The sequence below is a fragment of the Zonotrichia albicollis genome, chromosome 7 (assembly GCF_047830755.1).
Source record: "Zonotrichia albicollis isolate bZonAlb1 chromosome 7, bZonAlb1.hap1, whole genome shotgun sequence".
NCBI lineage: Eukaryota > Metazoa > Chordata > Aves > Passeriformes > Passerellidae > Zonotrichia > Zonotrichia albicollis.
In genome coordinates this window covers 31,716,401-31,742,056 of record NC_133825.1, presented here as the reverse complement: position 1 = coordinate 31,742,056, position 25,656 = coordinate 31,716,401, and the positions used below count along the sequence as shown (strand labels likewise).

General features: G+C 42.1%; 1 long non-coding RNA gene across 1 annotated transcript in view; it reads right to left on the bottom strand.

The window, feature by feature from the left end:
• Nucleotides 1–25,656, bottom strand: part of LOC102064449 (uncharacterized) — a 178,843-nt gene that overhangs the window by 85,150 nt on the left and 68,037 nt on the right. The window contains exon 3 of the long non-coding RNA XR_270573.2: nt 3,819–3,978. This is a non-coding gene — a long non-coding RNA (uncharacterized LOC102064449). The remainder of the gene's footprint in view (nt 1–3,818; nt 3,979–25,656) is intronic.

Sequence of the window (25,656 nt, the reverse complement as noted above, 5' to 3'; positions counted from 1 at the left end):
AATACAATTTGTACCTCAGTGTCTAAGGTCTTGAACAGACTGCTTTTAGCAGGCAGGTTACAGAGTACTGAGTGAATACACAAAGCAGCATAGCCACAGGCTGCAGTCTTGAAAAGGAACATTGCAAACTGTGACTATGAGCCATATTAATATCACCTACAGATCCTGAGACAATGACTCTGTCTCTCATGCACTGTATACAGTAAGACATCATTCCTGTCCTGAGCAGCCTACTTATCATTAGAGAAAACTGAAAGGGAAAGTGACTCATTCAGAACTGCTCACCTGATCATTGACAGCAAAGGAGCAACACATAAATCTCAACAGCTCTGCCAGCTGGAACCTCCTGCTCTTTATGCAGGTATGGATAAAAGCAAAGGGAACTATCATCAATTGGTCTGGGGTTTTTTTGGTTTTTTTTAACACATTCTTGTGAAAGTAAATGAAAGAAGAGATAATAAATTTTCAGCACAGGTTTTCTACCTGCTGCATCATATTCTGGCAGGGGAGTACATACATGTAATACATACAATGTCTAAGCAAATGAACTGGAAAACACTGTGACAAAAAAAGAGAAACTTTATAAGGCTGTTTTGTGGAAATAAAGTGCTAACAGAGAGCACACCAATAGGCCAAAGAATGTCCATAAAGTTTTTAAGTGTTTCGGGAGACACTCAGCCAAGATTCCAAAAGCAGCTCTCTAAAACGTAAGTCATACTCAAGGATCTAACCAAACATCACAGGTTTCCCAGAATCACCAAGAGCCCAGCACCTTCCCTGTTCACAAGCATCTTTTCTTGTTGTGGATGCATGCAGGAGTGGAATTCCTTCCATGATTTATTCCCATCACAGGACTCTGCTTTGTAGGTTCACTGCCCAACAACTGCAAGATACTGGCCAGTATTCTGAACTGCATAATCTTTTGTTATTTGGTTTCTCCTTTGTCAAAATATTCCAGAGGCTCAGTCTCTGCAGTTGTAACCAGCTCTTCTAAAGAGTTCAAATGTGAGCTAGGTATGTAAATATGTACAGTTCAGTGTTTTCACTACAAGATTTTGAAAAGTGTTTGGACACTCAGTGTTTGCACATTATACAATGAGTTTTAGCTTTTTTGAATTTTTTTGTTAAAGATCCCTGAAAACCCATCCATCATTTTCATGTCTATCTACTCACATAAATTAATTCACTTATGCTTAACTTGCTCTTCTTTGAAAGCTCTGGGGTTTAGGTTGATTAGGAAAAACTCATCCTGTTCTTCTACCAGCTAGATTACATATTCACCATTCAACTTCCTTTTGGGTTTTAGTATCAATCAAAACAAACTTAAATTATACCCCATCTCCAGCTATTTCATTGTGCTTTCCCTTCTGTCTGTATCAGCTGATCACTCTCACTAGATGTAGATATTACTGTCTGCAGCAGAAATTCTCTTGCTGCTTTGTGTTTGTACAACAGGTACCATAGTGGGCTCTTGGCCCCCTCCAGAAATCTCAAAGAGCTCCCACAAAATAAACTTTGAACAGCAAAATATTTTTGGAGAAAAGGCCACCAAATAGCATTGTTGTGAAAGATTCGGGTGATGTTGAATGTATCTTCTCCTTGGAGGTGAATTCTCTGAAATTACTTCCTGGAAATTCCTGCTCTGGGTCACAGTGCTAAATATGAAGTTTCCACCAAAAGAGGGGAGAGAGAGTGGAAACAAAACTAAAAGTATCTCAGAACAGTCTTGATTCTGGAGAGTTGTCAGTTTCTATCAATATCTCTGATATTGTCAAAAATGCCTTTCTAGTTTTGTCTTTGAGTATGGATTGCCCATTTTGACTCATTATTGTTTGTTTATTCTTGTGTTTTACATCTTCATTTGTATTTTGCTTTGATAATACAACAAAACTAAAAAAAAGAAATAACATTTTTATTTGCAGTCCCAAGATGAGTCTGAGCACAGATATCATCCATTCCCTCAGAAGAGAGGGAGACACCAGAACATTTGAGACCCATGGCGAACAGTCTGTAGGGAAAGGAAGATGTTTCCAAGGACATATTTCAGGGCTGGGCCTCATCATTTTTGTGTTCCATTCTAAGGTGACTGGAAGGCTTTTTGGAGTCTTTCCTTCTAAGTGAGTCATACATTGGCAAGGGTACTAGGTTATTTTTGTCATCTCTGAACTACAAATATTCTAATTCATGAAAATCAAAGCTTTGGTGTATCTCTTCCCTTGCATAACCACTCAGAACACAGCAAAGCTGAGGCTGGATTATTTGGTTGCTTATGCACAGAACATATTTTTTGTGCAATACGTATCTATCTGTTAACAGTGAGCACCAGAGCACACGTTAAATGGCCAACCAAAAACCCCAGAAGGCAGCTGAAAGCTTAGACTAATGATCTTGGTTTATGCTCCAGAATAGTTCCTAATTTGCCAAAACAGATACTAATTTTGAAACACCCGATGCTGCTACCACAGGAGATACATACTGACAACAATCATACAAAGGCAAGAACTTCCTTGCACTCCTTCTCTTCAGACATAAGTGTTGTGATTGCAGGTCCTCTCACTTTGTCCCATTAACCCTATTTCAAAGCACGGTAAATATGTAAGCCACTGATCATTTGGTTTGCTTAGCAAAGACAGAAAACATTTTTCCTGACACTGTTTCTCCTTTGGCACACAGAACTAGTGGGCAGTCTGTCTAATATGGCTTGCTCCTAAACTGCTCAACCTTGAAAAAAAATTCAGGATTCTAGTTTTGGTTAGCAGGGCCAAAATAATAACATACTGTTTCTGCCATCTATTCCCATTGTATTATATTTTTCCCTTAAAATGAGCTTTTGTCAACCTCTTATTTAAATGCTGAGCAAGTCACCTAAGATACAGCCCAGACTAAAGAAGCCAAAGAGAGAAGAAAATGGTCATTAGAAGGAGGAGGGGAAAGAGTTTAAAACGAAAAGCACCAGCCAGACCTCCTCCATGGAAGGCTTCATGTCCCTTGAATAAACACAGTGCTAAAGAACTCCTTCATGCGACTCTCTGTGCTGCCAAAGTAGCAGACTGATACTCACAAAAGTTTCTGCTGTGAATTCAGGCAGGACTCCAGTGTTTGAAAATACATGATATTGATAGCAACCAACTTGTACATACAATCAATTATGGTTCTCAACTTGAACAATGAGATTTTGCTTTTTTGTCCTTTCTGTACCTTTTCTTAATCTTGCAGGATGTTCACCTTTATAATGGTTAGCTCACTCAGACTCACTGGAGAGCTCCTATCAAGCTCAGTTAACAATGCAGTATTGGTACCACAAGTTACCTGTGCTGTGCTAAAAACAGAGGTTGACTCTACAAATGCCAGTGAGAATCTGTCAGTTCTGCTCCTGACTGAGCATCCACTTGGCCATGAGGTTAGTCCCCTAAATTTCATTTTACTAGCCATAAACAGAGTTGCTTAAAGACAAATTGCTAAGAAGACCACTGCCATCTTCTGCTTGAATCACAAGCACACCAGAAGACACTCGGGGATCTCTTCAAGCAACCACAATAATTCTCCCTTACAATTCACACATGAATAAAAACCTCTTGTTTCTGATTAGACCATCTTCAACTTTCTGTAAACCTCCATTCCAGATTAGTCACTGCATAAATGAGGCATAGCATTGTTATTACTTCCTCCACCAAGTATACAAGAATCTGTACATAGCTCTTCAGGGCTTCAGGCAGAAATCTTAGCTGCACAATTCACTCAAAAACTCTTCCAAATTCAAATGCTTTTCATGTCTTCAGGAATTTCTGTTCAAATTCATAATTGTGACATTTTCCTACCTTTATCTGTGCTCCACATGGTCTGTTGCTGTGCTGCTCAGGGCATTCTTTGACCTCTGCATCCCCTGGTGTCAGAAAGACTCTTAATTGGAATTCATTAAAAAGGTTCCTAAACACTCCCCAGAAGATAAGCGACAGGCTTCCTTAGTAGAACCAGACTCTGCAGGTCACAAGAACACAAGAAAAAGATGGCAATTTATTAAATTCAAAGTAGCAAATTAAAAGCTGATTAAAATTTTTCCCCACCAGTTTGTATTTTGACCAACTGAATTTGTAACCACAGGAAGTTACGAAGATTCCAGAAAATTCTTCACAGTTTTATAAACAGAAAAAAAATCCAGAGTTATGAGCACCCAACAAGCATTCTGCAGATTATCTGAGCTCACAACAAAGTGGAGGAGATTCCTCTGTCTGCCCATTGCACGATTCTACCTTCCTATAAGGAATCTGTTGAAACTACTGCTAGAGGTGGTTGACCATGCAAAACATGAGCATTTCTTACAAATCCTATACTTTTAAATACAAAGAAATACCATTAAAAGGGAGGACACAGCCTGCGACTTTGGCTTGCATTTCTAACTGTGGGGCCTGCTGAAGGAGCTGCATATTGAATAATTTTAAGTCATTTGTCTTGCTGCTTTAGCTACCTATTATATCCTGGTTAGTTCTAACTACAACCCTCTTGAAGCTTATTTTGGTTCATTTTATCTCCATTATTTTATGCAGAGTTCAGTTTTGAATGAACTGCCTCTTCAGTAACAGGAGTTTTCATCTGTATTTCGCAATGCATGAAGATTTGTATTTTTTCAGGTTTTACTCTCTCTCTTCAATTTTTAGGGGTAATTTTTAAATAAAATTGTTTGTGTTCCTGTCTCAAAGATTCAGTGTCATAGGAGAAAATATGTCTGTTTACTTCTTTAATGTGTCCTATGTCATGTTCACCTCACTGGCTCAGGACAGCTTGATCATAACCATTTTTCGCAGAAGCTTGATTTGCCTTCTGTATGCACCACTGTCAGTCAGCCCTCTGAAGTCAAAAGAGTAACATTCATGTAAACAGTGAGCAAGTGAAACTGGAATCAGGCACTGACTTTTAAGATAGCTGTTTTCAAGTTCATTGCCACAGCCACCCCAGAGGAGACTCCTATTGCACTGTGATCATCTTGTCTGGCCTCTGATATGAGATACCCATAGGGCTGCTCTGAATTAATTCCTGCTGTGGGTCCAATAACTGGAGCTGAAGTAGGAGAATCTGTTTCTGAGGAACATTTGCTACCAACTGTAAAAGTTCAAGTGCTGGAAAATACAGTGAACCCTAACTGTAATATTTTGACAGCTGATTACCTGCACTGTTGGAAATATGCACTTTTTTCTGGTTGAATTTACCTGGTATCAACTTATAGGTGCTGGAGCTTCTCAGATAGCAAATTGTGACCAAGCTATATTGCAGAGTCCTTTGCTACCAAACAATATGTCCTTCATTTTTGTTCATATTTGTAAACTGTAACACTATTAATCTTACTTCTATGGAGAAAAAAAATCCTTTTATAAATAACCTGAATTTAGACTTTACATCTGTGTATGGAGTCACCCTAAATAAGAGACTATTCTTATGTTCTTTTCTGTACGCTTGCTCTTAGCACAGTAGCTTTAAATGTCTTTCTAACTGGCAAAAAACCTGGGGGCTCTACAAGACGACTGTCTTAAATCCTTTGCAGTTTTATTATGATAGCTGCTGGCTTCCTACATCTCCTCACCCAACCTACTTTGTTTTAGCGCCCTACAAGTTCTGATGCTCGTATGTTGTCCGGCAGGATGAAGGCTAGAGGCTTGACCCAACCCAGCATAAAAGCAACAATACAAAGACAACCATAAACAAGCATTTGGTCTCCTCAAAGCCCAGTCACACAGTTTTTAACAGATGAGAATTATATTTGTGTTTGCTTTTAATATGACCAAACAAAATAAAGAGAGACCGTCTACCACACATTGTTGCGTTTTAACACCCCCAGTTTGGGGCTTGCCACTCAAATTCAGTTCTGTCTCCAAGCTGTTTATGATATGGACACTCATTTTGACAGGTGGACTGATGAAATCTTGAGTCCCAAGATGGCTGAAGGCTGGTAAACTGAGCCACAGTGCTCCAAAACCAAGGCATGTCCAACTAGCCGGCAGCTAAAGGCTCTGGATGGCTGTTCCAGAAATGCTGAGCTCTGACTTAATGCTGCCTGCAATGAGATGAGCAGGAATGCTGCTGGTAATTCTTCCACTGATCTCAGCATTGAGTTATTTTGATACATCCCACTTACAGGGGAGAGAAGTCCATGGGAGGAGGCTGAGGTCAAGATAAAGATGATGAAGCTGGTTCTCTACCCATGCATACAACCAACATTTCACAGACCTATCTCTCCCTGACCAAGTCTGTAACACATCTCTTTAGGACACTAAAGATTCCTAGAAGATACATAATTTAAAAATTCATTTAATGTTTATGCACATACTTTTGTTGCACCCAAATTGAATTTCTTTCTGTCTTTGGTAGGTTTTAACATTATCCATGCTGTAGCACATGCATGTGCATGCACACCCACTCTTCTGCATTCAGAAGTTGTGAAGTCAAAAGCAGTAAAATGATCAGATACATTGCTCTGATTAAAAACTGAATCCCTATGTGAGAGTCACGACATTTTAATGAAAATGTAACAGTGATGTAATTTTAATTACATTGGAAAGCCCTGCATTGTCTCAATTGCGGACAATGTGAAATTATATAACCTGGGATCATCAGTGGCATATATAGGACCAGGCACCCCTTTACGACTCATACAGAGACAAAACTAGGAACGCAAATCACAGAATTTGTTTTGCAAGATGTGATGCCTTCTTGGACATCCCTGACAATGAAAGACACCAATGACTCCCAAGGTGCCAGACATCACTCAGTATCTACTGAAACTGTATTTGGGCACCCATCAGATTTTTGAGGGTTAACCAGATGTGTCCCTAACTTCCCAGTCACTTTGTCATGGGGGAGAAATAGAGACGTAAGCATTACAGGTGGAAGCTTGTGGCTGAGCCCCAAAGCCACCACAGAACAACTATGAGCTTTTATTGTTGGGGTTTTTTTCTTCCTTTTTTTTCCTCCCAAGTCATGGTGCTATTTGTGGAAAAGCAGCACTATGACTCCCACTATGAGAGATGTGGCACTCCCTTCCTCTCCCAATCCTTCTTGTGCATTATCCATTGCACTGAGTTGTAAGGAAGAGTTTCAAAAAGGAACAGAATTTTCTTGTATTTCATTTTATTTTTTAAGCAATCTCTTCCTCCACCTCTTCTTTCTTCTACTCCTCCTCTTCTTCATCCTCCCACCCACCCCCATCCTGTCCATCTCCCCTCATCCTACTCACACACCACTCCCCCCCTTTACCGGTATCCAACACTGTCAACCCAAACACATGATAAATTGCCCTGTCAACAGAATTCATTCAGGGACCAATTAATTCCACAGAAATGAACCAGGAGCCATCAGTTGCTGAAAAACTCCAAGTGCAGGGAGCGAGGAAGCTAGCTTTGTGTGTGTGTGTGTGAGAGAGAGAGAGAGGCTTGGGAAGTTAGTCTGACAGAAATTGGTCATTTAATGCTTAAGTGCACTGTAGACAGCCCTGTCATAGCAGCCGGCATGGCAAAAACTCCCCCAGTGCTTTATTTATTAATTATGTGGAGCAGCACGGGGGTCACTTCACTGTCTCAATACAGACTCATCAACTTTACTTCTTGTCACTGGGAGAGATCCCACAGCATGTGAGATAGAGGGCCAGGCCTTTTTCTGGCTCTGTCTCTTGCCACCCTGCTACAATACAGGATAGAAGCAAGTTTGGAAGAGGACCACTTGTGCCCTCAGTGAGAGTGGGCAGCGGCAGATGGGGACACAAGGACATCCAGAGGTAGAAGGCAAACCATTATCCTGCTGCTGCCCAGCTCTAGAGCAGGGATGGTGGGAGCCTGGAGATTTCATTTGCAAAGCTTCCTCATTATCCTCCTTCAAACTCTCCTTAGCCATGATGCCTGCAAAAATCTGACAGCAGTTAGGCTGCTGATGTATTATGAGTACTGCCTATCCTGCTGATCAATAGTGTCTCATTGCTCCTTGCTGTATTCCCCCAGCTGTCCGTACTAGCCATTGCCTCTTGGCTCATATTTGAAAGCTCTCTGAGGGCAAGACCATCCTTCTCTCACACACAAGTACAGCACCAGGCAATGCCTGATCTCTGAGAAGTCCTCCTCAAATGGTAGTAACAGAAAGAATAATAACAGCAGTTATTATTATAATAATAACAACAGTTATTATAAAAACACAATTCTATCCTTTCACAGAATTACAGAAAATAAGGCTGAAGTTGGCCTTAGGAGATTGATAAGACCATGCCTTTGCCAAGACAGGTTCAACCACCGTTAAAGTACTAAACCTTTTTGTCTGGCCAAACAAATCTTATCAACAAAAAAGGCTATACAACCTCCCAATACAGTCCTCCTCCGTGCTCCACCACCCCATTTTGCTCTTCACCCTGCACATGGCTTTAGAGTTTGAAAACGTCAATTCCCTCACAAAAAAAAGCCATCAAGCCAGGTCCTGAAATGTATCTCCACCTTTAAGTAAGAGACAGACATGTCTCTACCACATGGTATAGATTTACAGATGATGCATGGACTGCTCTTTAATATTTTCTTGCCTGCTTATAAAACAACAGGATGCATTCTAGTTTAATCTAACAGAACATGAATTTTCCAACTGGGTCAGTAGAACCAAATTTTCATCTTCCATTAGACAGCTTAAAAACATGAAGAAATCCTGGGAGTGGTGATACTGCACTAGCATTGCAGATTTTAGACCTCTCACTAGTAGCTCTGCTCTTTCAAGTCCCCCACTGAAGAAGAAACAACTTTTCCTTCACATTTGATGTCCAGTGAAGAACTGCACTGTTGGACCCTTCCAGCTGACTCTGAGATTAGTTCAGCTGATTAGAGTAAGGTGCTAATAATGCCATGGTTGTGGCTTCAATCTCTATACGGGCCATTCGCTCAAGAGTTGGACTCCATGATCATTGTGAGCCCCTTCCAAGTCAGACTGTTCTGCCATATTATTTCATCTGATGCCTGAAGAAACAGACCTATACTTCCAAGTCTTGGATTCCTGATCTGGATTTTACTAGCCTTCAGGAATACTCAAGAACAAGGCTTAAGTGCATTTCTTCTGCAGACGTCTCTCCAAATAAACATCTGTCTCTTCATTCTCATCAGTATAATAAGGAAAAGCACAACCACAGCAAAAGTCTGAGTTTATGAACTACTGCAGTTGTATCTTGGCACAAAGCTGTTGCCTTTACCTTTTCCAACTCCATCGTGGTTCACTTTAAAGAGGCCAGAAATCCTTTCCCTGCCTATCACAGTACACAGAGGGGAGAACATACCTAGCAACTTACCTGCCTAAGCTAAAACACAACAGGTCATTAGCTCCTAGTGTGAAAATGTCAAACCACTTCACTATTTACTGGGGAATTACACTGGGATGCAGCTGATAATGATTTATGAGGAGGAGGCTGGGGGTTTCAGAGGGTACAGACCATCATCATCCGAGCTTCTGCACATCAAGGACACAGACTTTGCAGTGTAACTAATACTGACAATCAGAGAAAAGAATCCTGTGATTCTAGGAGATCAATATGGACCGTCATGAGCACTATTATTGCTGATACCTTTTCTTGTAAGAACAGTCTGACTCTGTAGGCTGTTAACTTAGTCAACAGCAGAGGATGAAAAGTGGTATTTAGCTGATGAGCTTTCTAATAATGGGGGTTGCTATCTGCAAGTGTTCAGCAAGTCAGAAAACAGCCTGAAAGTCCAAAAGCAAAAAATGACAGGGAGGACTGAGTGTTTTCATCTTACTTTAACCCTTTCACCTTTTACATGGCTAGTAAAGCTACATTCTAAAGTGAAAGTTACTTTTTAGGGTAATAATTTTTCTCCTGCTGCTGACATTTAAAAGAAAATACACAATTAAAATATTATAAAGATGTAACAGCTTATAATGCCAGAGTCATTTCAGCCTTAGATATGCAGAGGGCTTATTATGCAGAAAGCAGTAGGAAGACTGTCTATAGTCTTTTCTTATAAAACAGATGTGTCTGCCCATGACACCAAAACAGCTCTTCTAATACAAGGAGTTCTGGACTCACGCCCCAGAAGGAGTTGTTGTTGATAGCTTAAAGGACAGCAGAGAGCTCTGACCCCATCTCCTCCTTCTCAGGCCATTTTTTCTATTTTAAGCTGCTGTACACAGCAGCTCTCAGAGTATGGGGGTCAGTGCTGGGGCCCAATTACTTTAACAGTGTTTGCAGCATCACAGCACAAAGGATCACACTTGATGCCCTTGCCCTCCTGGAAATCTCAAGTTTTTGTTATCTTATTTTTTTAGGCTGAACTGAATGTTCTTCTCACTGATATAGCTGGAAGCACTGAACACCATCCAGGTGTGTTTGCCAGTGGTTGTTCTTAAGCACACATATCAGTATGCCCATTACATTGGAGAAGGCAGGATCAGGACTGTGAGGCCAGCCTCAATTAGATGCAAAGTACCTACTGAAGCCTGTGAGGTCTGAGGGCCCCCACACTTGAGACATATATGTAAGAACTTGGTGTAACAGGAGGAGAGAACTCTGCCATAAAGGTGGGAGGAGCTGCTGTCATTGTGTGAGCAGAAGAACCTTGGTTTGGCCCTGGAGCTTACAATGAATGCTTGTTTTCCAGCAGGTAAAGCCAAGCTGCCTTCACTTTCTGCATGATGAGAATTTTCAAAGAGCACCTGAATAATTCAGGGAGGCTTTGATCTGAGTGCAGATGGACACAGGCATAAACTGCTTCCAGAGCCAGCTGGGAAGCAGTATTCCTGGCACTTCTCACCTCCTGCCACCTCTCCTTGACATCCGATCCCAGGCCAGCAGCTCTCCCAGCTCCCATTGTGTTGGCAGCTCAGTGACATGTTTGGTGTCAGTGGAGATGCCACAGCCTTTCTCTGTGCTACCCATTTACCACTTGAGAAGCGTGGTGGAGCATGAGACTGCACACTGCTGCTAAGGTCTCCTTTCAAGGATGGATGAGATTGTCCTTGGGGAGAAAAGGTCAGTATGCCCACCTCACTGCTTGGCTGAAATTGCTCCTGATCCAGAGGCAAAGGTCTCTGCAAGGGATGCTTGGGGTGTATTTTTGGGACAGTCTAAGTAGGGGTAGAGCTTTTGCGTGCAGCCATGAGAGAAGGTGATGAAAGGAGCTTTTACCAAGCTTCTGTGGTCTCCCTGTTACTCCCTTCCTTTTCCAGGTAATTCTGCATCTTGATCAGGCTTTACTCAGCCTGTCAGGGTTCACCCTGACCTGGAAAAAAATCATCTGTGATGTACATGAGTCCAACCAGGAAAATAATCTAATCCTTTACTGTTAAAAACCACATCTTTCTCAGTGCATTTACAGTTTCTGGTGTAACAGTGACTTGATGATACAGCAGTGACTTGATTTTGTTCAAGTACATGGAAAACATACACTGAAAATTATTTTTTTCTTGTTGACTTTAACAGAACAAATCTTACAGATTTACACCGCTAAGTCCATGAGGAAAGTGAGAATCATAGAGTGTGAGTTGATGCATTCAGCAAAATAGAATTATTTGGTTTTGTTTGGGTTCTTTTACTGTAAATTTTGTATGATCACTCTTTACACATGCTTTTTTGTCTCTTCTCTCTTTCTCTCTCTCTGACTAAACTATTAAATTTTATATGAGCCATGGAAGTTTTTCTGATTTCACTGTATCTCCCTATAGTGCTTTGTGTGGCTGGACCTCCGCCATGCTAATGAATCAATCAATTCTACCTTTCACTGATTTGTTTGTATGTTCTGACAAAAAAGGATGGGGATGAACAGAAAAAAACCAAAAGTTAATACAACTAGAGGATCCCTATGCAGTCCTTATTTCATATAAAAGCACTTCTCTGTCATATAAACAAGACACAATATAATTCTTTTCACTCACAGTAACTGCCTTCCCAGCAGCTTTCTAAGGACATGTTTGAATGCATCCCACCCCCATGGTTTCTCAGTTCTGCACAGGCACTGCTCACTTTGACTCCAGATTAATGCAGGACTTCCCAGGAACTCAGAACCTTGCCCATTTTACAGCTGGGGACCTGAGGCACAGGAATTAATTACTGTGTGCATGGTCACACTGCAACTCATAGCTCAGCAGAGAATCGAAGTAATGTCATTTAGATGCCACTTAATGTCACTTATTATTTGATTCGCTAGACTGTTCATCCCACAGCTGATCACTTTTGTATGTAAATCAGCCACTTGAGCTGGAGGAAAGGCACTGTAAACTTAGATATTGAGAGAGGTAAAGAAGCTGACGAAAAAAATGTAAACAGAGAACTATCTGGCAGGGTTTACAGAGGGGAAGATTATGCTGTGATTAGCAGTAGAATATGCAGAAGTATGGAAGCTTTCTTTTGTAATGCTGATGGCTGTGCTGCCTAGAATTTTCTATCACCTTTCAGCCAAGCAGTGACATGTCTCTGTGAGGCCAGAAATGTGGTCTGTGTCCCAACATGAACTGAATGTCCTTCAGAATGAAGACTATATTTTGTTGTGTGTTATTGTTTATGCAATGTGCTCTGGTCCTTGCTATTTTAGGAATACCAGAAGTGATAACTTGGTGGACAGGCTGGATACACCCAGTCCTGCAGTTCCCAAGTCAGTTTTCTGCTTGTGGATTTACCTGACACGGAATTACAAGTTTCATAGCACAAGGGCAAGAACCAGAATTTGTGCCCTGAGAAGAGAGGAAAGGTTATGAGTAGGACTTAATGGATGAAATGAAAGAAAATAAGCAGTCCTGGAGTGCAAAGATGCAGGCAAGCAGTATTATCTGGATGTGTTGTCCCAATCAAGCCCATAAATCTATTCAAAGGAGTACTTTGTACATACACAGTGTTTGCAAACTCAGACCGTGATTAAACAGCAATGACATGTAGCAGCCTATGAAGGAAAGCAGCGGGTGCTAAAATGCTTAGCTGTTTTTCTTTTGAGAAATCAAGTGTGCTTCAAAGATAACAGGCCATGAAGATTAAGCTGCTACTGCACCAAAGGAGGAAAGCAGATGGAGCCACCAGCACTGCCACAGATGAGTACACAGAGATGTTTAAAGGCTAGAGATTTTATCAGTCCCTGCTCAAGGAGGGCTGTAGGTTTCAGCTGTGGAAGCTGGAGAGATGCAAAGAGAAAAAGAAGGGGAGGAACATGAAGTGGAAGGATTTCATTAATTAAAAGAGATTAATTAGCTCCATAGGAGCAGGTACCATGGATTACAGCAACTGTCAGCAAAGAGCAGCGACAGCTGCAGCAGGGCTGGCTGGCCACTCCCAGCCCAGCCACTGGCCATGTGCACACCTCAAGCCTCAGGGCAGTAAAGCCAGGCAGCTCAGGTGTCACAGTGCTCCCAAAGTGAGGGGTAACTTGGAGGATGGATCTCAACCGGACAGTGGAATGAGCTGGGGCTGGTTTTTGCACATTCCATGTCACCTTGAGCAAATCACTGATCTTGCTATGCTCCAGTTCCTGAAATAGGGAGATAATTCTTCTGAACTGCCAATTTAAATTGTAAGACCTTTGGGGCAGAGAGTAGAGCACGCCTTCTATTATATTTATAAAGGATCAGTAAGCATTAAAGAAGTGCTGCAGTAAAGACCTAGTTAGCTGGTAACCACAGTCCAGATGCACAAAGCTAAAGTTAAAAAAAAATGTTCATGCACTCCCCCTCCACCCCTCAATATACCTTTCATATCAATAAAGTATTTCATAATTTAGCTATGCCAAAGATATTTTTAAGTAACCTAGAAGCAAATATTACCAGTTTATTTGTTTGTATTTCTATTAAAAACATTTTCACTTGAACATTTTCTTCTGTTTGTAAAATGCCAGAATACAGAAGGGTTCTAAAATTAATATCATGGTAATTTTTCCAAAGTGAAACATTCACATTGCTATTAAAATTGCTTCATTCCTGTTTAGCCAAACTTCTCCAACTATTATGGATCACAGAATACTTTTGATTCCCAAGAAACTCTCTATTTACAGCTATCATTATGACTACCTCCAGCTTGTTCCACTGCAGCACCACAAGTAACACAGACTGTTCACATGTGAAGCATTTTAGTATTTGCTATTCAGCATCTATTAGTCCTGTAAAAAGACATTTATTTAGAAGCAAATAAAGTGTGTTAGTTTAATTCTGTATATGCACAGCACTGGAGGATTTGATCTCCACTAAAGGTCCCATTTGATCCTTAAAACCACAGCATGTTCTTCTGTGTATGTCAGAAACAGGCTAGAAATCTTGTAAAGTGGGGAGAGCTCTGGAGAGGCTCCTGTTCCCAGCTTTCTAACTCTCAAAGGCACAGAAGAGTCCTTGCAGACATTGATTAGCTTCCCATTTGCCTCAGTTTCCATACATACAAACTGAAGATATTACTTAATACAGCTCCACAATATGTTGTAGGGAAAATATTTTTGTCTCTGCCAGTAGAGCAGACAGAGGCTTGGGAGGACAAAGCAACAGAAACAAAACAATTGGTATCTCCTAATTCAGAAACACACAGAGTTCATCTTCAAAAACCTGAACATCCTGGGCAGATTTTAAGAATCTTTAAAGACAGAAAACTAAACTCCAGCAATGAGCTGGGTTTTCTCCTGCGCCCTCAGATGTCATTGCAAATCACACATATCATCTGGATTCCAGCTTGGGGAAAAGAGAATGTGAAAACTGCAGATACATTGCTGTACACCCTACCATTTGGATTGCAACATGTGAGGGACCCGTTCTTGGCTCCAAGCACAGGGGCAAGAACTACAATATGAAGCTGTAGATTTACTATGTGGCACTGGGTGAACCACTTCTTTTCCCCTTGTCTCAGTTCCCCCATTAGCAAGAAGAAGGAGGGAGGTAAACGACATACCTCCTGGAAACACTGGAAAGACAGTTCACCCTCATCCAAGCACACAGTGTCTGCAAAAAAGATGCATCATAAGCTGGTTTTGACCTGAGCACTCTGCTATCCATGAGAGCTCCCCACTCCTTTAGGATGCTGAAAGCAGCAGTCCTGTAAAGCTCTGTACCTGCCTGCTGTGCACACAGCAGCCATCTCAGCACACAGTGTCAGACTCTGGGCTGCTCCAGTCTATTTTATCACAATTTACTTGGTAACAGGTTACAAATGTGGCATCTGATGAAAATAATGAGCCTTGATGTCACTTAGTGCACGAGGCTCCCTGCGTGTGTGCAGGGAATAGCAAACAACAGCCAGTCTGGCCTCCTCACAGGTGCCCAGCACAATTGGTCCCATGGCAGCATCCTCTTTCTGTGCTCTGCCTCAGCAAACCTCACCACCAGCCACACTCAGGCACCATCAAAAGCCCACTGCAGCATCAAGATCAAGCCCAAGGCAATCAGAGCAGGACTAGTCTCCACTGTGACAGCTCAGTGTCCCTTGGAAACCCACCCAGTGGCCAGCTCTCAAGGACACTGCCCTCAGGTGCATCTGTGTCCCACTTCCAGAGGCACAGGTCAGTCAGGAGCAGGAACCAGCCCACTGCAAGGAAATGATCCCTCTTTTCACCTTAGCATTCTTATTATGATGGGGAAAATTTCAGTGAAGAAAATCCCACTACAAATCTAGAGGAAGGTTATCCAGCTCTTAAGTGACTAAGTACCCCTGGTCTTAGGGGCTGGTCAAACCAAGTCAACACTTGCCAGGTGGCTCCTACCCAAGTCCCTTTGCTCTCCTGAGTCTTATTTTTTCTGTTGCTGAATGGAGACAAAAGTGCTCCTTATACTCCATGGGATGGCCTTAAGGGTAAATCTGACAAAGAACAATGTGGGGCTATGGACAAAGATAAATGTGGGAAGGGTACAAGCAGCTGTGATACAGAGCAGAGAGAAGTGCACCAAAGATGGGATAACCATAGAAAAGATCATGAAACAAGTGCTAAAGCAGATATAGGAATGGAAGTAAAAAATTTAAAAAGATAAAGGCTGTGAAACAGAGCCATGATACAGCTCTTCATTTGTGCTCTGACATTTTGCCTTTTTCTTATAAGATGGGATTTCCCAGAGATTTTTCAAAGTTTCTACAAAGAAAAAAACCCAAAAAACAAAACAAAAACCCCCAAACAAAACAAAAACAAACAAACAAAACCCAAAAACACAAAAACACCACAAACCCCCAAATAACACGTCTTCAGATGGGAAGCAGGACTCTGTATTTTTGGATGCTTTGGCTAGGTATCCAGACTGATGTCTGACTGACACTGTGTCTGGAATGGGCCAGGTTTAATGCTTGAAAATCCCCTAGAGGAGTCACCTGATCAGAGAAGAGGAGCTTTGCAGCCCCTAAAATTTACTACAACTGCTATTATTATTCATTTCTCTCTATAAAAATATACCATGACTATATACAGACTTACAATCTTTTGGAAGTAGGAGGCAGTATAGAAAAGCATCATCTTTACTCTTTCTAAATCCAAGTAAAAATATAAAAGTTGCCCAAGACACAGAAGAATCCTGTAAAATCAGAGTTGGACTAATAAGCAAGAGTTCTCATTCTCCCCTGTGTGGTTGAAAACCCAAATACTTGATTTCCTGTGTGTGAGGATGCAGCCTTCCGAAATTTCAGATCAGTTGGATTACAAAGCCAAATTATTATCTGCTTGCCTTTTTTTTTTTTAAACAAGAGACAAATCCTATCATGACAGGGGCTCTGATCTCACGAGAGCCTTTCATTGCTATTGTAACACAAACACTAACCCCACTCCTCTCATTAAAATCTCATCTTCTTCCCCAGAGCTTCAACACTGCTCATAGTCAGGTCACTGAACATAGCCCATGTGTAAAGGGAAATGGCAGCAGGACAAGAGAGGGTGGATGAGGACATGCTGAATACTTATGTTTGTTGAGCTGGTCACAGTGACACCTAGCTTTTTTTTCCTGAGTTGACAGCATAAAGCATACAAGAAATGTAAATCATAGTTTTGGGTGTACATAATCCTGCACTGAGTCTAACAGAGAAGTATCTGAACAGAGAAAAAACAAAGTATAAAAGGGATTTTATTTTAGTCTAGTAGAAAAAAAGCCTAACAAAAAACAGTGATAGAACACAAGAAGATAGAACACAAATTCAGAGGAAAAATATATTCCACTGTTTCAATTCACTGTGATTAGCAATTGAAAGCGTCAACTGAAATAGTGAGTTCTTATTCTCACAATGTAAACTGTACACTATATGTCTTGCTCAGGAGGTCAAAGTAGATTATTTCAGGATTCCTTCTGTGTGCAAATCTATTTTTTCTCTTACCTACTTGTCCACTGCTGCCAGTCCCTCACATGATCCTTATAGTCTTTCCTGATCTTGATCAGCATGCCAAACTTTGTCACACCTACAAATTCCTCTTACATATGTTTATTACCTTTTCAGATAATTAACAAATATATTAACCAATTCTGGCATTGTTACAGATTGCCTGTTTTGCCTGAATACTTCTTTCAGTGATAGGAGAATTTTCACCATACCCCTTGCCAGTCTGCTTCTTAATGGATTCTCATATTTGAAGAATTTTTTTCACTCACTATCACTTCAGTGTATGTGAGTCTCCAGAATATGTTAACCAAGGCATTTTCTGTAAATTTCTGTCCAGCGTAGTTTGAGAGTGCCCCTCCTGTAAGGAAGTCTGATCATTCCTATTTTGCAAACGTAAAAGTATGCCACAAGAGACCTACATCCTGATGCATAAAGCATTTAAATGTCTAATTCTCACTGAACTCTTATCCCTTATGGATAAGATCTCAAATGACTGTGGGGAGAGCACTCTACTTAAAAATCTTATGTCTTAGGCAAAGTGCTTTAGAAGTACAGAAGCAGACTCCCAGCTCCAGAAAGCCTCCATGCTCACCTGCACACTGCACTGTAGAGTCAAGAGACAGACCCACTAAAGCCAACATGTGAAGTAGTTACCATGCTGCTTCATCAGCTCTGGTCTCCAGGTGTGGAACCCACAGCCATGAGCCACTGGGGGGACCTGGAAATTCCTGGCCAGTGTGATGGTGTGTATGAGCAGCTGGAGCAGGGCTGCAGCCTCAGCAGCCTGTATGTCAGCAGCTAGGGAGACTGGCACACAGAGACAGCTGCTGAGCAGTGGCTGAGCCCCACAGCTGGACAATCCACCTTTCACCTGTGTGGAAGCCAACGCTGCCAACAACACAGAGAGCAAAACCAGGTGATCTTTAGGATCCCTTCTAGCCCAAACCATTCTGTGATACTCCTCAAAATGCCTGCATAACCAAGGCCAGCTCAACTCTGTCCAGAGAACTCTGTCTTTACACATGAGAACCCCTAACCCCTGGGGCCTGCTGACTGCGACAGATAGAAAAGCTCTCTGCAGCAGTGTCTGCTGGAATGTTTTTTAATTATCTCTGGAAAGTATGGACTGTGTATCATCATTAACTGGACTAAACACTGACGGTCAGTGAGTCAGGTACCAGTAAACGGTGCAATTAACAGTCAGAGGAGAGAAGTGTATTCAATCTGAAAGCTTTCTTTCTCAATCCATCTCCACTCATCACCCAAAGTGCTGAGCAGCGGACTTTTACTTTCAATTACATTAATCAGGTTAATTCCAAGTTAAAGTCAACATTTTAATCAAGAGGCAGGGAAGTAGAGGGCTGAGGGGAAGAAAGGAAAGAAAAGAAGCGCAAGAGAAAGCAGGAGGAAAGGAAAGGTGCAGGGAAAGAAAGCAAGACATGAAAGTAATAGGCACCACTGAAAAAATAAAATGAAATAAATAAGGAATAAGCTTTTATGTTGGACCTCTAAAGTAAAGGGGTTAGCATTTACCTCTTGTGTAACTTTGGCATACTGGGCTGTTGCAGGGGGAAACTGGAATATATCGGAGCAGCTTCCAGAATGCTGTATTTTATGGAAAGAACTGTCCGTATAAATATCTCTTCAAAAGACTCTGTAACGACCCGAGTCACAGACCCATCACACCATGACTTCTGTTTGACCAGGCACAACTCTCCTGCATGCCCTGTAAAGCTTAAAAACATTGCATGCCTAGAAAAACTACCAAGTGCTCCATCAAACTGAGCAGGAGTTCCACCTGCACCCACAGCTGAATCAACCATATTAGAGATCAGGCATGAATGACTACAGAAATATGGAATTAAGTCTTTCAAAGAAGCCTGCTCTAATGAGCCCATTTTATGTCCCTGCCAGAGATTTGTTTAACTAAGTGAATAGTTAGAGATGCCCAGCTTCCACTGGACTTCAAAAGGACCTGGGAGCCTAATTTCATTGAGCTCCTTTACTGATCACATTTACAGATGATCCAGATTTGCAAAGGAAACCACATAAAGGATGCTGAAAGGTTCACCTGGGCTGAAGGTCCTCACTCTTGCCAGGTGAAACAATGTGTGTGGGGTAAGAAGCAGAGATTTAAAAGTTTTGGTTTTGGCCCATCACATCCTTTCTTTCAGAGTTGCATTAGTTTACAGAGAAAATCAAAGGCACAGCTCCTGTTCTATAGAGCCCTACCAAAGCCTGAGTCCTGAGAAGCAGTTTCACTGGCTGTTTCATGACTATCTCCTGGACAGTGAACCTGCAAGTGCTTAGACTGAATCACTCATTCTGGGCCTGAGCAAAGTCTCTTAATCCTTGGCTCAGAGCACAAGGCCAGTTTCTTCTCTTGGAGTCTTGAACAGATGTCAGAGGGACATTCAGTACGTGGGAAAATGGAAGCTGGAGGAAAGCAAACTTTCTGTAGGAAGGAAGCTATGATAGCACAGACTGACTACCAGGAGCACTTGTTCACCTCCTGACTCTAGTACAAACCTCACCCATGACCTTGGGTGAATAATTTCTGCCAGACACATTAACCTTGCAGTGGAGACAGCAGTACCACTGCCATTACCTTTCCAAAGCACTTTGACAAAAAAAAGCTGTAATTTAGCATTATTACTGTTATCATATTTTATTATTAATGACAATTTCAATTAAAATCCTCTTAGGACCATGTCACACCTTTGAGCCAGCTAGATCGTATCTTTGACATCTCTAAGAAAATCAGAATAATCATACATTAGGAATTCAGAGCAACAAAACAGTGCAAAGGGATTGAGAAGCACACAAGGGAAAGATATACATAAAGTGAAGAAAAACTCACAATGTAAAGATGCCTGTATGTGCTACCTACTAAAATTCAAGCTTTGGGGTCTTTGAAACAGCAGCAGGCATTGTGGTTCTGTTCCCATGCTTGTGAGGTTTGATAGCATAATAAGAACCACATGCCCCCACTGAGCAGAATGGTACCTGCCTTTAGAAGGGAACAAGAGACAATGAAAATGTTCCCAAAAGCCATCAGAAGCACAGTTCCAGGACCTTCTCCCCAGCAGGAACTCAGTTCCAGCACTTCTGAATTTACATTTTAAAAAGTTACTTGCTGTTTCACTTGAATAAGGAAACAAATCATGCAAAAACAGAAAGACTGGAGTAAATAAAAGAAGATAAAGCAGTTAATTAGTGGGTCTGATCAAGAATGCCCTTCCATGCTCTTTCTTCCTCCAGCCTTCCCACTCTGTGCCCAGCGCTCTGCTCAGAGCCGCACTGCAGCACAGAGGCCCCTGTGTGCCTGCTCCCCTCACCTCGGCTCTGCAGCACAGCTGGAGCCGAAACAACCCCCTGTGACACCACAACCAGCACTCCTGAACATGTCTCCCTAGAAACAGCTCATTCTTTTCCCTCCCTCTTCTCACTGTCACAGCTACAAAGCACAACAGGTCTCAGCAGTGGCAGTAAAACACCTCTTTCCTTAGGAGTAGGAAGAAAGGTAGGAATGTGATGATTTAGTGTATTAATTTGGGATTCCAACAAATTGTGTACTGATAAGGAAAGATGCTGCCAGGTTAGTGAAAACAGCAAATACCCTTTTTCTAGAGGCAACCTGCTGAATCTGAGAATCAATGCTGAAGTCAGCCAGGGCACCAGAAGCATGAATTTTGTCACATGAGGGCTGTAGCTCTGGGTACACAATTCTGCTCCTGGATATGCTACTGAACTGTTCATAACTACAGCTCTGTCACTCCACCACACTTGGGACCTTTCCTAGGCTGCACACCTCTCATGGAGCAACTCTACTTGACGACTTGAACCCTGATAAACAGATGGTTGGCAGAACCACACCTGAAGATGCAATAATAATAGCAAAAATGGAGTTATAGCCATAATTTGTTTCACTTGGATTCGCTAGGAAAGTACAGAGCTCAGTGAAGCTTTTCAGTTGCAGTTGCAAAACTGATAAGTCATCCTGGTGTTTCTACATCATTAAAATCTCTGCATGTACATATGGCTTTACCACATGCCTGCAGATAGCCCAGTTCTTGACAGGCTGGTTCTACAGATCATTGAAATGCTACTAAGAATAGGGCACCTTCCTATATAAAAAAATAGCCCATATCTTGAGTGCTGAGGAATTCCCATATCCACCTCCATCTGGCAGGGCAATCCGTCACATTCTAAGTTGCAGGTAATGAAATCAAAACATACAACAGGAAAGTGATTTTCATAAAAAGGCTCAACTCCTATTATCTTTTCTTTCTATTCAGCAGTCCTGTCCCTCAGGATCCTCAAAACAAGGTTAGGCTGCTGTGTTCACTAACCTAATTCAACTGCCAACTGTGTCAAATTTCACGTTCCACACCATGGCCTTCCTGGGGCTCAAATCTTCAACTCTTGCCCTGCACATACACCTGGTGACTTATATACCTATCTTACTGTGTGCTTTGAAATTGGAGCCACATTGCCATGATGCCTGCTGATTCCTCTCATCCTGAGGCTCTGGGAAGTGATGTGGAGTGGAAAGCAGAATTAGCAGTCCTGAACCCATTGGCAGAGCTCCTATTTCAATATAGTCCAAGGAAAAACTGTAAATCATAGCTCCCAGGGATGGAAAATGTCTGGGTGGTCACATTCTCCTCTGAACACACTGCACCTGCTGAAGGCTTAAGGGTCCTCAAAATGCTGCTCTCCTCAATACTGTGGGAAGTTCTAGGGAGAAGAAAGGAGAGTCTCCTGTTCTATTCCCTTTTCTTTGCCAAGAGGCCCTTGTTGAAGGATAGGATATTGATTCTTCTCCCTCCAGCCTCTCCAGCAGTACAAGGCCTTGGCCGGATGGAGTCAGACTCAATCATAATTGCATTTGCATAATACATTTTACCTTTCTCTCCTCTGCTGTAGTTTTCTGAACTTGCCAAGTTGCAAGCTGACCCTGTGAGCCAAGGTGTGATTAACTGAGAAATTCACAGCAGCGCCACTTTAATCAAAGGGGACAGAGGTTACAACAGCTCAATATTAGCGATAACCAGCCTTTGATCCACAGAGCTAGGCCAAGCCTGACAGGCAAGCTATGAGGAAATGCACCGTCAGGGCTTTTGTGGGGAAATAATACCTTATTAACCCCTTCATTTAACCTGCTGTGGGTGAGCAGAGAGAATCGCCAGAAAAAAACTCTCCTCTAGAGTCTTAATTACAGCCCACAAAGCTGCTGCTTCTTAAAACTATACCTAAAGGTGTTAAATTCCAGAAAAGCATGACCTCCATCTCAAAAGACCTATAAACTGATTTGTGAGGGTAATGACAGCTCCTAAATGCTCCTGCTTCTACTCTAGACTGACCACCAATGTCAAGCCCAGCAATGAACTGACAGAGACACAGCCCAGGCTATCAGCTTTTAGCAATTCCCTACAGGTCCACACACATCGGCAGTGTTTCCAAGTCCACTCCCCACTGCTGCAAAGCCCTGGCCAAGTCATTCAACCCTCCCTTTCCCTCGTTTCTGCTCTTTTGCCTGAGAAAATGCCATTTCTTAACATGGGGTTCCAGTAGGACCTAACATAATGCAGCTAATCAGCTCAAAATTTAATGTGGACTTCAACAAATAATTGGAGATCATTCTCATAATCAGGTTGCACCAAAGATAACATGATATCTAAACAATGAGAGAAGTGCTATTTATAAGAAATGCGTTAAGTTCAATATGTAGTGCTGAAAAAGAAATCAGACGCAGAATCCCAGGGATAAGAAAGTCCCAGTTTTGGCAACTATAGGGAATTTGAAAATTCTCATTTTCTAAAAAGCTTCCAATTTTGAAATTTGTTTAGCATGGGACTGAAAATAATCCACACAGAATGAAATCTGCAATAGAATACATTTCCTGGCAAAAAAAAAAAAGGGTCAAAATTTTTTATTTTGATAAAATAATTTTTTAAAAAATTAATTTTCTGATTTAAACCCCTTTTGAATATTACAGAATCAAATATCTTCTTGAAAAAAGTCATTTCAAAGTGAAAAACACCTTTTGCTTTTGAAGAAGGGAAATAGAAGGTGACAATTCTACCAACAGGCTTCTGTCAAAAACTTTTGTGAAACAAAATATCAGTAAAACTGACATTTCAGAGATAAGTTTCTCTTTTCAATTAAACAATCTTCTGTGGCAGGAAACACTCTTTTCATACCAATCCATTCCCTTAATTATATTTTTTTGAGAGAACACAGAAAAAGGAAGTGCCATCTTCCAGAATGCTTTTTATTTACCCACTCCTACCATCTTCCCTCAAATGAAGACTTAGCCAGAGAACCAGGAAGAAGTCTCACCTCTCCTGCACAGACCAAAAGGACACAAAGTTTTCCAGTCAAGAATTTGGCCCAAAATTCTTTAATTCAGGGAGGAGCTGCCTTTAAATGGGACCAGCAAGGGTGAAGAAATTAGCTCATATACTCCCAAAGCAATGCATTGTTCAAGTACTCTGTCACTGAAAATCAAACTTCCCAGTATAGTCACGTTACAATTTTGGGTCATCACTTTAAAAAACAATTACTTGAGCCCATTTTTGAAGGATTACCTCTGAGTCCTCATTTTTGAAAAGGAAGGGTCTGAGAACTACACATCTTTCCCAGACTGTTATTATGGCTACAGACAGCTGCAGGCACTTGTTTTGTTTAACAGGTGACTAAAGCTCAGCAGACCCTCTCCAAAGGCACACCTTAGCTGGGGGAAGTCAGCTCTCACCCTGTGGATCACAGTTCTACAGGTCTCAGCTCCTCTCACGCCACTTTCTCTTCATCACTTCCGGATGGACCATCCTCTGCTACTCCCACCACATCTATTCACCTTCTTTCTCTTTGACACCTTGGGTTTTGTCTTATTCACGCCTGCATGAAATGTTTCTAGAAACATTGAAGGAAGCAACAGGAAATCTCATTCTGACAAGGAAAGGTGCTTCACCAGAGGCATGATCTATACCAAAAACCTGTGTTGCCGTTTCTAACCTCTCCCTTGTACCTCAGTAAAACAAACAAACATCAGTTACCTGTAACATGAAACAACCCTCTTGTTGTAATCTTCGCTGCAGCGTTGTTCTCGCCTCTCTGCTGGGGCTCTTCTCCATTCTCTGCAGCACAGTCCTTCCTGTCTTCTCAGGGGCTCCTCTTGGGCTCTCGACCCACCCCCTATTTATTTCAGTTACCTTCACGAGCTACAGCTGCTGCCCAACTAAGGACCCTGCAGCTGCAGCTCGTTTGGAGCAACTCAGACCCACACAGATCTTACAATACAACATGTATTCAGGCCCCACATTGACACACACAGATCTTACAATACAACATATATTCAGACCCCCACATTTCCCCCCTTTTAACAATTATACAATTACAATACACATACAGTCCCAGCTCTCTGGCTGCCACAGCTCTCGGCTGTCTTTGGATACATACATAGAATATATACATATCCCTATACAGTCCCAGCTCTCTGGCTGCCACAGCTCTCGGCTGTCTTTGGATACATACATAGAATATATACATATCCCTATACAGTCCCAGCTCTCGGCTGTCTTTGGATACATACATAGAATATATACATATCCCTATGCAGTCCCAGCTCTCTGGCTGCCACAGCTCTCGGCTGTCTTTAGATGTTCCAAGGCTCTTTTCCTTAAAGGCCATATTCTTACAGCTTTCTGCTGCTACAGCTCCTTAATTCAAAGGCCATATTATATTCCAAAGTCCCAGCTGTCTGGCTGCCACAGCTCTCGGCTGTCCAGGGGATTCCATACCTTCTCTAGTCCCAGCTCTCAGGCTGCCACAGCTCTCAGCTGTCCAGGGGATTCCATACCTTCTCTAGTCCCAGCTCTCTGGCTGCCACAGCTCTCGGCTGTCCGGGGGATTCCATACCTTCTCTAGTCCCAGCTCTCTGGCTGCCACAGCTCTCGGCTGTCCGGGGGATTCCATACCTTCTCTAGTCCCAGCTCTCTGGCTGCCACAGCTCTCGGCTGTCCGGGGGATTCCATACCTTCTTTCGATGAGTGGCTGCATGTTCTTCCTCACACGGGGCACCAGTTGTTGTAATCTTCACTGCAGTGTTGTTCTTGCCTCGCTGCTGGGGCTCTTCTCCATTCTCTGCGGCATAGTCTTTTCTATCTTCTCAGGGGCTCCTCCTGGGCTCTCAACCCACCCCTATTTATCTCAGTTACCTTCACGAGCTACAGCTGCTGCCCAACTAAGGACCCCACAGCTGCAGCTCGTTTGGAGCAACTCGGACCCACACAGATCTTACAATACAACATATATTCAGACCCCCACATGGACACACACAGATCTTACAATACAACATATATTCAGGCCCCCACATTTCCCCC